We start from the raw sequence: 13,808 nt of genomic DNA, 5'->3' as shown, positions 1-13,808 counted from the left end.
AAATATAAATAGTAAAAATGTATACATGTTGAAAAATGGGTTGCAGAAAAGTTATATAATAATACGTATGACAGTGATGATATACACAAATACGAATATGGATAATAATAATTAGTACTAATAATATAATGTTTTTTTCCGGCATTCACACGTAGAATTGTTGTAACATGGAGGGCACCAGAAAATGGGTCGGACAGGTAGGTAGACAGTAAGCGTTGGTTCGAACAATTATATTTTTCAATGTTTTTTCCGCGCCGTCAAGATAGATATATTTTTATAGTCGGGGCGCCAGTTTTCGTATGCAAGTGTCACAGAAATCGGCCTCCAACTGTTTCAAATGTTTTTTAATTGCTTCTTCGACCTCCTGATCGCTGGAATAATATTTCCCCCCTAAAAACTCTTTGAGTTAAGTGCAAGTGATAGTCCGTATGCGCCAAGTTGGGTGACAAGGGGAGGTGGGTGACAGTATTCCATCCAAACGATGTCTACAGCTCATGCGTAACTCTCGCGGTGTGGGGCCTGGCGATGTCATACAGGAGGCTTACTCCTCGGGTCAGCATTCCTCTTCTGCGGTAAAGTATGACTATTTTGAGTTTTTTTAGGAAATTGCAGTAAATCTTTGCATCAATGGTGGTCTTTTTAGCGATAAAATCAAACAAAAGACCCCCTTACGGTTTCAGAAAACTGATGCAGGATGCCATAACTTTTCCGATTACTGAGTCGTTTTGAACTTTTTGGTGGATAGAAAAGATGATTGACACCACTGAAGTGATTGTCTTTTAGTCGTCTCTTCCCATGTCTCATTCTCCGTCACAATAGAGTCCGGGTAAGCTTCTTCTTCCTATGCCAAACGGTCCAAAAATTCACGCGCGGTGGTCACGCAATTTTGACGGATTTTCCTTAGTGGGAGGGATTTTAATAGGAAACTTCTTAATGATTTCCGAAAGCTTGAGTTTACTGTTTACCATATTGATGTGCCATATATATGTTTTTAAAATATTATTTATTATCTTTTTTTATGTTTCTAATCCCATATTTGTGGTGATATACTCATGTGTCTGTGTCATATAATTGCTCGTCCCATCTCAACACCCATAGAGTTGGGCTTATTGTCTCAAATAATGTACAATAAACGTACGGTTGTAAATAAATAAATACGTAAATCGGGTCTAAGTTCACACATGAGCGCTGCAAAAATGAGTACACGACGGCAATTGTCACGAGCGAATTCACAGTAAATATTATTTTTTTGTACCAAGATGTATGTAATTGTTGAATGACAAAAAAAAAGTTTTTTTTTTCTACCGCCATTTTCATTGTTCCGCGGATCAAGCCTGCCCGGCTATTACAGAGGTGATGTCTGGGGACAATTTTATGTCCTACAAATCGCTGTTTACACGTGGACAGTGGTCAAGTCTTGGAACAAAACAATATTTTATTTTTTAAGTGTAAACGGACTTTAACTGTCACTAAATCCTATTCTACAAGGCCATAAAACTCGAAATACCCTGAAAAGTCCTAATTTTGATGATATTTGATGGTTTTTGATTTGAAAAAATCACTTGATCTAATTAAAACGACAAACAAAACAACTTAAAACAAAATAAACAAACCATCACGCCATTTCCCCGGAGGGTAAAACAGAGAGGAAAGAACGTCATTTCACTCTGTCTTTGCATACAGACCTCGCTTCCTCTGCATTCATACATATTCTTATTCACGCACGCCGATTATTCCTACTCTTGACATGTCCATCTTCAAGTATTTGATAGACTTGATCGTGCCATATCTTTCTAGGTCTTCCTCGTTTTTCGCGTCAATTAACACTCGCATCGTCCATTCGCTTTGTTCGAACCAACGCAGCACCCTTTTCCGGATTCCGTCGATAACGCATGTCTCAACCTTACACAGTTTACGGATCTCGACATTTGTGCACCTAGCATACATCGTTTTACCATACATTTGCCAGAGGGATCGCATCTCGACAAAAATAAATAACCGTGTTTCTTTAAATGATCGTTTTTAACAAAATGTTATTAAATATTTGTATATTACCACTTATCGACTTTTCTGTGTTCATAGAAAAGTTAATATGTTGTTGTATACAAATATTTAATAACATTTTGTAGAATGTTTGACCACAAAGTAGATTCTTTGAATATTAAAAAAAAACTTTTTTACTTTCTAAAGTCACTTCAATTATTTACTTAAATTTAATCAAAAGTTTGACCACAAGATTAAAAGAGACGAAAGTTAAAGAATGAATAATTTTATTATAAACCTATTTATTTTAATTTCACTAAACAAAGCTTTATATATTTTTTACGTCATGTCAGAAACATCTAAGACAATTTAGATGGTTATTCAGGCCTCGCTTAACAGATAATAAAGTAAAAGTGTATTAATACTGACATGGGAGGCCATTATTTTTCAGACCAGCAAACCATTAAGGTCTCAACCAGTGATCAGGAGGGTTGAACTCACAGGAGATGAGGTGACAGACTAAAGCTTGATCGTGTCATTAGCCATGTGATTACAAAAGCTAAATGTTTTTTATCCCTTATAGAGTGAATCCCGGCAAGCACAATTTTATCGCGAACATTACTTTACGCGCCATAATATTGCCGTAAAAATTATAAATTTTCAGCTTAGATTAAGAAATTTTTTTTTTAAAAAACCAACAACAAATAATAATATAAGAATAAAAAACAAATTTTATATAGAGTTTTTGAAATGAAAATTATTTAACAATATTTGTCTCAATAAACTTTTAACTAATAGTTTGTCAACGGGTGCCCAGATAGTAAGGGTTGGTTAAATTTTTTTTTTTATCAAAATTTTTACGAAATGCATCAATATGATTGACAAAAAATTGACCAGCCATTGACAAATCATAAGCACTGTAGATGCCTGGACTTCTATATTACCTTCTCTTAAATGTTCTTCATCTCAGTTGTAATTTGTTAGTATAAATAGCTCCCCAAAGAGTTGAATCCAGTCTACAAAAATTTGGACAAACTCAAAAAAAACCTCAAACAACAGTCAGTTAAGACAAAAAGCCTACGAAGACTTCTATGTCTAAGCGTGGGACATTCTTTACTTTTTTTATTTTTTAAAAATTTATTTATTTGGAAAAAAACAACATTTTTGACATAATTCATATGAAAGAATAGGATATATTGGAATATTAAATGTAAAAACAGTCAAAAATCATTTTCCACAGCTATGTACGTTATCCACCAAGTGTACACATTAAAATAACCCAGTTATAAAATAAAATAAATTTAAAAGTTAAGAAATGTTAGTTATTTAGAAACTGCAAATAAAACATGTAAATATAATAATTTAGTTAAAAAAACAAAAAATAACAATAAAATATATAAATAATAATCGAGTAGGTACATTTAAAAATATTTTTTTTTGAAACAAGAAAATAAAAAAATAAAAAACAGTATATGTAAAAATATTGAAGAAAGTACAAAATATAAAGACGAATGTACATTTTTAATGACATACTCATATAATTATACAGGCGTATTATCAACGCCTATGAGCAATCTAGGAGTATTTTTTTTTATTACTCTATGTGATATCATAGCATATACTGTATACGTAAAATGTAAATATATTTTTTTTGCTTATCAACTAAACTATGTTTTGCATATGCATTTTGCATGATTTTTGCATGTTTTGTTAAATCAAATGCTGCGTATCTCGACTGAAATTATAAAGAAAACTAGCGACTTATTTTATTGGAAAGAACCAAGCTTTCAAGACCTTTATATTCAATTGATTTCCAATCCAGACACAAGCGAAAGATTTAACTCTCTTCTTATCTGATGTTTTTTTGGGCATATTTATTTCATGTTATATTTACTAACTTTATTTACTACTATTTATTATTTTCCCTTTTAAAGCATCAAAACCGTAAAACATAATTTTATTTATTATTTCATATGCATACAATATACATATGGATACAGTCTATCTAGCTGTATATTTTTAAATGTGAGATTTTCAAATTTTTTTTTTTGAAACAGAGAGGGAAAATATTTTTGAGAAGGGAATATAGGAGTCAAAGCATTTACAGGGCGTATGACCTGTCATTGGCTGGTTTAAGTGGCCACTTTACACACTGTGTAACATTCACTATTCTGCTTATTCTGTCTGCAAACATTCGGACATACTTAAAACATCATGAAATTTTCTTTGCTTGTTTTTCATGGTTTTTTATTTTTACATATTTGATTTTTGTCATTTTTTTTTTCAACTAAACTAACGTTTATCCCTTTAAAAATTAAATTTTTAATATAAAGATATCTGGTGTTGAAAACTTTCTTCTTTCAAAGCAGTGTCCTATACACTACTCGGTGCGGATAATGGTTTGATGATGAAATAAAATGTTTTAAAAACGATTAATTTTGACGATAGTGTACTATTTGGATACATTTGCATTATAAACAATAAATGACGTTTAAAAAAACATTTGTGCATATATTATGCAATATTGTTACTTTTTTTTATTTATTTGAATTTTGGTTTTTTTTTACAGTAAACATAAAAGATAAAACAGAGTTGTAAATAATAAAGGAAAATAACATAGAAATGAATACATATTAACAGTAAAAATAGTTTTAAAAAAATCCACAAAGGCATGGCCTGTTCGTGGGTATAATAGAAATGTTTATGAATTTTTGCTCCTACAATAAATACACAATAATAATTAATATTTTTGTGTAACTTAAAGAGAAAAGAAAATATTCTGTAAAAGATTCTCAGGAATTTTTTTATTGTAATTAAAAAAGGAAATGAAAATTATTAAAAAATCATTAAAATATTCCTTATTATTAAAGGGCAACAAAATATATCATATAAAAAAAAGATTTTATCTGATTGTAGCGGAACGAATGACAGCAGATGTCTCAACCCAAGTTGTCTCTTATTCTCGCCTACGGGCTCCCGCTCCCTTAGACCGACGATCTTTTGGCTTTATTCGTCGGAACTAAGGGACGCGGGATTGACGTGTGAGGCGAGAGTGCTTACTAGAAATAGGGTCTCCTGGAAGCGTCTGGTAATGTTCACACGCTCCACTTACGATGTGGAAAAATAATAATTACAATAACTGTAGTTACGTTTAGGTGACATATCATTCGCACAAATAGTTTGGCTTTAATCTTCCTTACAATTCCGGAATCAAATGTATCATAATCGTACGCAGCGTGTGATGTAATCTTGCGGGCTAACCGCAGATTAGTTCTGATCTGCTGACAGTCATTAATTTATACTCTAACGACACCCCTACTCCTGCACACCCTAACATACATACCTCCTTAAACCACCACTTTTGCTTGACTTCGCTGTACACAGTGGTAGCAAACCAGAAAAGCATTAATTCTGAAATATTTTCAATGGTTATTGAAACCGCCAGTTAAATCAAAATGGAGCTAAGAGTTAAATAATTATTATTGAGTGTTAACAAAATGGAAAAAAACGCTTTGCATAAAAAAAAATACAGTTACGACCTCAGAGTAATCTCGCCACTGGCTAATAAAGTCACCAATACGGAAAAAACAACATAATTTGATGATTGACAATGAAATTAGCTACAAATTACAGAAAAGCAACGAGCCGTAGGTTTTCGGGTTGAAAATTGCAAGCGCAAACCGAAACCATCCGTTTCACGTTTGTTGGTTAACTAAAAACCAAACCAAAAATCCGGAACGCTTAAAGGGCTTCTCTAGTGAATTATTCATAATCATCATCATCGTGCATATGGCACTGCATTGGTACACCAATTGCAGCGTATCTTGATCATTTTTGTTACATAAAGGTTAGGTGATCGGTCTTACGCTTCAGGTACCAGTCTAGGGACTGTGAAGGTTTCTAGTGTAAAATTACCCTTTTTAATAATATTTTAAATAAACCATGTCCGGAATCAAACCCGAGACCTCTTGCATGGTAGGGAAATGCACTGACCATTACACCACGGAGGTGATAATTATTGACAATAATTAGTGATAATTATTACCCTTAGGTTACGAATCATTTCTCCCGTTTTAACACAAAAAGGTAAAAATTATTACGCTCAACTTAAAACTTGTTTTAACATATTTTTTTTGCAATTAGACCATAAAAGGAAATATGAAAGCATGTTGGTTTTAGAATTTTTTTTAAATAAACCACAAACAGAAGAATTTTCGATGATTTGGAGCCTTAAACATTGGTATAATCGGCTTGCAAGTATTGGATCAACAAATGCACAGACAGTGAGATTTGCATGTACGATTGAATATAGGTATTTTTAGTAGCCACTACTTTCATTACATTCTAAATACATGTAAGCTTGGTTGGTTGTTGAAAGTTTCGTCTTTAGAGAAAGTGATTTGGTCAAGGATATTCTATTTATTCAATTCAATTTTTTTTTTATTAGTTCATGTACATAAAAAAATAGTATTTAAGGCATGCATAATATATGAAATAAAAAAGTGATAAAATTTAAATGTGATAAAATGGTAAAATAAAAACAGTAGTTTCCTTTTAAAGGTAGGCAGAGAGAATAGAATACCATACCACTCTCTTTTTGCCCGCAGACCTCACTTTCTATACCTACATACATCTTCTCGAGCACACATGCCTTAAATTATAAGTTGCATTTGGTCATGCCATGCCTTTCTCTGTCTTCTTTGTTTTCTGCATCCTTCAACGTTCGCATCATAATTCTTGCTTATAATGATACAAGTATTTTATATTTAACAGTTTGAGTATTTGGTCGTCCCTGGCATTCACCATATCCCATCTAACTTGGTTCTATTCTGTAATTCATACATACTCACTCATCTCTGTTGATCTTTTGCCGCGGTTCGCTCGACCAGTTCTCTACAACTGTGCCTTTAATTCTGTCAAAATATTGATTTTGACTAGTCCTACTTCTGCTTGTTGGTTTGCGACGTACAGAATACCTTAGCTATCTTGAATGATTATGTCTCGAGATAACTCCGATCAATTACTGGAAATCGGTTATTGAAATTCAATAAAACGTTTAAGAGATAAACAAAAATTCTTGGAAATTTCATCCGTTTAACGATTAATATTTCGGTTTTTACCGTTTTTTTTTGTAATATTTGTGGCGATAATTTAAAAAAAATTATTTTATGAAAAAAAAAAGGTAATTACAAACTTAAATTTGTGGCATATGTATTAGATTTTAAAATACGTAAGAAAAACTCTTGTCAAAGTAGTAGGAGAATCCTGCTCCGGAAAACCCCTACGGAGACGTGGTACATATTAACAACAACATCCAGAGCGATGTTGTTTAACATAGTGATAGCCTTACTAACAGGCATAACTATCGACGGGTTGATCCAGCATATTGGAATATGAAACAATCTATCCTGACGGTGTCTCAAGTAATTATCAAGAACAAACGAACCAATGCTTATCATTATATTAGAATTATCGACCATATCGCGCAACAATCGTGTAGTCAAACACACATTCCTTCTAGTATCTAAATCTCAAGGGAAAGCAAGAGTAATACCCGCACCCTCTCATGCGGAGATATCTGAGGATATTCTCTTAGATTTTTCTATCATAAGAGAATACCTTGTTTCATGTTTTATTATTTCTTCAATATAGTTTTTTTTTATTTATAGGAAAAATATTCGTAAACCATATTTGCCGCAACAAATCGGTTTCTTAGAACAGGCATTTGCCCATATAGGAACCGATTGCAACATTAGGCGTATTAATATTTCTGGCTTGCCGACCCTTCATATACTGAGCCTACTCCTAGTACTAGCAGAATCTTGCCAGAGTGTTTTTTGTGCCATTTTGTAACATTGTATGTATAAACTAATAAATAAATAAATAAATAAATAAATGTGGCCCCTAAAACATCTAACCACTCTCGAGCCTACTTTGCAACAGACGTTGTAAAGAGATCTACTGAAATCAGTGCGGTGTTAACATGATTGACAATTACATAAAGACGAGGCAAAACAGTACTGACTCGGGTATTTTTTAAAAATACGGGTAGTACGCAGAACAAATCCATCCAACAACATCTTTAATGCTTTACCACTGATTGCTGCTATGTAATTATGATCTAACGCGCGGATCCTTCACACTTGACGTGCGTATCAGATACCGGCCATTCATTTTGTATCGTTCATATTCAATACCAACTCTCCGTTTTATTGTTATTTTATTAAAACACTTCTTAAACCACCCGAGAGAAATGAAAATATGAGGTAAATACTTTATTTACAAAATATATTTTGCATTTTTAACTTGAATGGAATGACCAGGACCTTTTTGTGTTGTGTTCTGTGTCTAGGCCGATAAAGATGACAATATTCTGTGTGTATAATAGAACCAGAACCCAGTGAGTTTTTGTGACTCTTGCGTAAAAATCCCTAATAAAAAAATTGAGTGAAGATAAATCCGCCTCGTTATGTAGTGGTTTAATATTACACCAGAGAAAGAGAGCACTTATGCGATGAAAATATGGACGTCCAAGTTTTTGCCCTGTGTTATTATTTTATTTTGTTTCTAATTTTATGTAATGTTTGAGGTGCTATGTTGTTTGAATTAATTGTAAGTCCAAACTCACCCTCACCCTTTTACTCTCACAAAAATACATAGCCCCTCTCATCCTCTCTATCACACACACACACACCCTGTTTTGACATATCTAGTAACAAATTTAGGCTCTTATTGGAATACAACTTAAATGGCATTTTAAACATTAGAATTATCCTCTCTACCTGTTGTTTTGATTTATTAGTTGTTTTTTATTCTGTTGTTGAAATAAAATATATAAAATAAAAAAGAAAAGAATTTATCATGTACCCTTTTTACTTTATTATTTGATTTGCCTGTTGTAAGAATAAAGTTGTGTTCAACTTAAATAAACGCAAATGTTGTCAACAGAAAATCTGAAATCTCAAAAACACAGCCATTTTGTGAATTAAAAATTAAAATGTAGTCAATATTATTGCAACATTTTCGAAAACCTGAGATTAAATTATACCAGTTATATTAGTTTTTGACTTACAAGTAGAGGTTTTATTTTTGTATTTGTCTTGTGGTCTTACTTATTGATTTAAATTTTGGCCTTTTCCTTATTAATATTGAACATGAAGTCATTCTTCAATCTGTGTGTGTTAGACTATGCGGTAGGCTATTTGGAAAATCAACCCTAAAATGGATTACTCGTCATAAATTAAAACGCTTTATATGAAAGTTCCAAGGTAAAGGAGATAATCTTGCCTTTATTAGCCATTAAAGAGATGATCTGTGAAATATGGCTTTATGTAATATAATCACCATTCATCACACTTGTCCTCTATTATTGAACGAAAAGTAGATAAATCACAAATAGGATGTGCTTACTAAGATTGCATATACTATAAGCTTTTCGTATACTTATATTTTAGATGCTACTGAACTGAGTCTTTTAAAATTATGAATACCTAAATATTATCAATAAGGGATAACACACTTTTACCTTCGCTAAAACGATCAAATCTGGGTAATCAAGAGCGACTTTGATTATTATTTTTCTGCCACTCTCTTAAAGAAAAAAAATATTTCAAGGCTTTTAAGTTTTGTAATCATTTCAGCGGATTGATCAAGTTCAATAAATTTAATCCCAGTCAGCGAAAATTTCGTTTTTTTTCTTTTTCTCAACCCGATTAACTTCTTAATTAAATTATTTGAGCACAAAGATGTTAAGGCTACCAGATTATGGAGGACTTCTTCGGGCAGATTTTATCGTTAGGTAACGAGCAATTTTTCTATGTATGTGATCACCGCCAAGGAGACTTATGTCCTCGAGTGCGGTGTGCGGTATATGGTGAGCTAGCTGTCACTCTCTAGCCTTTCTGAATACTATGCGGACAAGACAACTGAAGGTTGAATTGACTAGCTAAAATGGACAAATTCGAGATCTCGTATTCCCGTTTTCCACACCCCAGACTGAATCAATTTTGATAAGTTTATCAGATTTAAAAAATCTGTGGCGGCAAATTTTGCTTTTCTTAAAAATAGTTATTATATTAATTAATTAATGAAATCATAGTCTTTATATAAAACAAGGTACAAAAGAACAATTTAACAAAGTCAAACCAATTACAGATATCACCCTAATTTATTATGAATGCAGGAGGAGAGGAAAAAAATAATTGAATTCTAAAAAAGTAAAAATACGAATATTAAATAAAAAGTACATAAAAAGGAGAAGACATTGTATAGCTATTCTACTTTCCTCTCTCTTTCTCTGCTTCCATGAACATTTAAATTTATTTGTAAAAATTCACAAGCAACAATAATTTATTAGATGCAGGTTGTAGATGTATACAGGTATACAGGTTACGCACGCGTCTGAAAATGGCAGATAAAACTAGGTCTTTTTAAGGATTTTCGGATAGTTTGAGCTTTGAAAAAATACAAAAATACAAACGATAGCGATACGCAAATAGTCAATATCCGTACTGTGTAAAAAAAGCATTGCTCAGTGGTATAATCCAGGAAGAAAATACGTTTACATTACGAAAAGAGCATGTTTATCCTCGTTATCAAGTATGTTTCTCATAAAACAAAAAAAAATATTACGGCGGACAAATTTTCCTCTATGTAACCTAATATTCTTTCAATTGAGAATTTTAATTTGGATCGCAATGCAAAATATTTTTCATAATTATAAAATTGCTTTGTTTTAACCACTTATTTTTTTAACAAGTAAAAACACAAAACACTACTTCTACGTAACTTTTTCATTTATTAACTCCATGTGTATAAGATTTGTAACTCTTTTAAAACTATAAATATGATTTATATTTCATTCTGATAACCTTCTAAATACCATGGTAAATAAGCAGGTAGGTATATTTTTTTTAAGTAAGTGGTTTAAAACTTTTTTTTTTTAAATAGCAACAGAACTGAAGAACATTTAAGGAAAAGAAATATTGAAGTGTAGGCATTTACATGGTCTATGACCTATCATTATCTGATTTTAGTGGCCGTTTAAACACACTCTGTAATATTCACCATTTTATTATTTGAATATTTAAGTTGAACACCAATATGAATACTGAATGTCATTCATTTAAAAACTCTTTAGCTAAGTGAAACAATTTTCAAATTGCTTATTTTTTTTTAGTAATATTTATTTAACACAAAAAACATATTTTGTCAAAAAAGAGTCAGGTTTTTGTGTTTTGCTAGTGTACAAAATAATATAAAAACATAAACAATAATTATAATGTATTACAAATAAAAACGATAAGCAAATTATTAGTAAATGAGAAAACAAATAAATTAAATAAGTAGATAATAAGTAAATGAGCAAATAAAAATTAAATTTAAAACCTCAAAAAAATAAAAATATATATACACTGGCATACTCGTATTTATCTGTACCTCAAAGGCAGACGGATGCAAATCCAAACATCAAATGTTCAACACAAGCCTCAAGAATCTATTTTCTCGTTTAAGCGATTTTTTAAGGATTTAGAATATTACTTTGTATTTTCATTATCGAAATAGATAAGTTTTTTCATAATTCACCATATTGTCTTTGTCTTTCAAATCTTAATTCCTTCAATTTAATGTTGATTTTAGTGAAGTAAAATAACTGAAACTTTTAGTGAAGTGATTCATTTGATTATTTAACTGAATTATTTCAAATACTAGGCATCGACTAAAAAAAAAAAAAACATTTTTTTTACTACTTCTTAAAACAGTTGGTTTTTAGTATAATTATATTATTTTTTAAATTCCTTTTTGTTTTTTTTTTCTCAAAGGATCTTTCTTCAATTTTTATCTTTTTACATTAATTCAGCAAAAAGCTGCTTAAATGGACGACGTTGGAATATAAATTCTAAATCCTAGAACGAATTAAAATTCTTTCACGCCTTTTACAAAAATATTATGGAACGGAATTTCACAGGATTTTTCTTTCAAAATAAAGTTTTTTACGAGCAATCCTGCGTAACTTTTACAGATCATCTGTCATTTGTTCTTGCTTGGTTGCGATGTTTAAATTTTGTAGGAAAGTTTGGAGATTTACGTATTTTATCAAGAATCGTTTAAAAAAATAGCCATCCTGATCAACTTATAGGATGTACATTATATTATGCAATTTGTTGATAACTTGGGAAGAAATTCTGGATATTATTAAAATGAAATATTTCTTATCTATCGAAAAACATCGGAACTTTTTGTTCTCTTTTTATAAATTTTCCATAATAATAGGCAGCAAAAAAACGTTTTTTGTCTTAAAAAGATAAACATATGATTTTAAGAGTGATGAAAAAACGAATCCCTGCGTAAATGTGGGGCGCAAAATAGTAGGGAGTGAAGCCTTAGAGCTTCTACAATATTATTGAGTGGATTAGATTGTAATTGAATTTAATAAAAAAAAATTAGTATCCTCGATATGCGATATGCATTGTCAATTGGTCACAACTCCAAAAAATGAGAGGGACCGGGAAAAAATGCCACTAATTTTATCTTTGTTCTTGATGAACTTGCCAGATCTGACTTGACACTTGGCAGATGGCAGACAGAAACACGATGGCAGGCTGCGATCTAGAGCTCAACACTGGTGGTTGGTGAAAACAAGTTTTATGATGCGGCACACGATCAAAACAATAAACGCGGGATGTACGACACGAGGTCTTAATGTGGCGGGCTATCAAAAAGTACTGAGGTGGGAGGTGAACAGTGGTTGTAAGTAAAATGGATGTAGAAGTTGTGACAATACTGGAGCAATTCATACTTACGTAATTCGCAACCAGATAGTATTTTTTCTCGTAAGTTCAAATATGATATCGGGTTTCTGCCTCATTCTTCAAGGTCTTCAATATAGAAGCATTTATAATTTTAAACATTTTAATACTTTTTTGTTCGTAACTGCACGATATTCGAACATTCTGACATATCTAGAAACTGTGACGTTTGAATGCTTCCCAAAACTGCATTATCCAATAGATTTAATAGTTCTTCAAACATTTTATCATGCATTAGTAATCGTATTTGCGGACTCACAAATATTTTCTCTTTGATTTTGGCATTACTAATTTTAAAAAAATTGTTTGAGAAACACAAAACCAGGGAAATTGTCCATGGCTTTGACGAAATTTTGTGGGTGATGGAGTTATTCCGAATACACGTTTGAAAAAAAGATATAAAACTACATTATTTGCACCTATTGGTACGCGTGAGACACAAATCATGTTGATCAGTAAGATTAATTAACATTAATCATTTAATTAAACATTTTTAAAAATATGTAAAATCGAAATATTTGCGTTCTTAGGAATAAAAACTCAAATATTTGAATTTTTTTAAGGGCGTGATGGTGTGTTTTTGTTTTCTTTAGTAATCTCAGAACTTCTATTCAAGATTTTTGCTTCTAATATGCATAAAAAAATATATCAATGGGTTTGTTTTAGTGGACAAAATATATACAATTAGGTGTTCAAATAAGCTGAGTTTCTTTTTAACAAAATATTAGCCAAGGTTTGAAAGAAAGTTTTCGTTTTTACGTTACGATTTTTATTACAAGCATTGAAAACTGAAAGTAGAAGAAAGTCAGCATTTTTGACACCTTGTGTTTGAATTAAATCGAGGTAACAAAGGAGAAAAAAATAAGGAAAATACATTATTGTCTCACTTCATTTCTTGTTATCTTCATTTGAAAAAAAATGGAGACAAATTATTTTAACACTTAGACTTAAAGGTAAAAGTATTAAAATCATACTTTTTTGTAAACATATTGTTCTAATTTAATAGTGACCCCGATA

The sequence above is a fragment of the Micrasema longulum genome, unplaced genomic scaffold, assembly GCF_059751315.1.
Source record: "Micrasema longulum isolate JH-2025_06_02 unplaced genomic scaffold, ASM5975131v1 h1tg000678l, whole genome shotgun sequence".
NCBI classification, from domain to species: domain Eukaryota; kingdom Metazoa; phylum Arthropoda; class Insecta; order Trichoptera; family Brachycentridae; genus Micrasema; species Micrasema longulum.
This window is presented reverse-complemented; position numbering follows the sequence as displayed.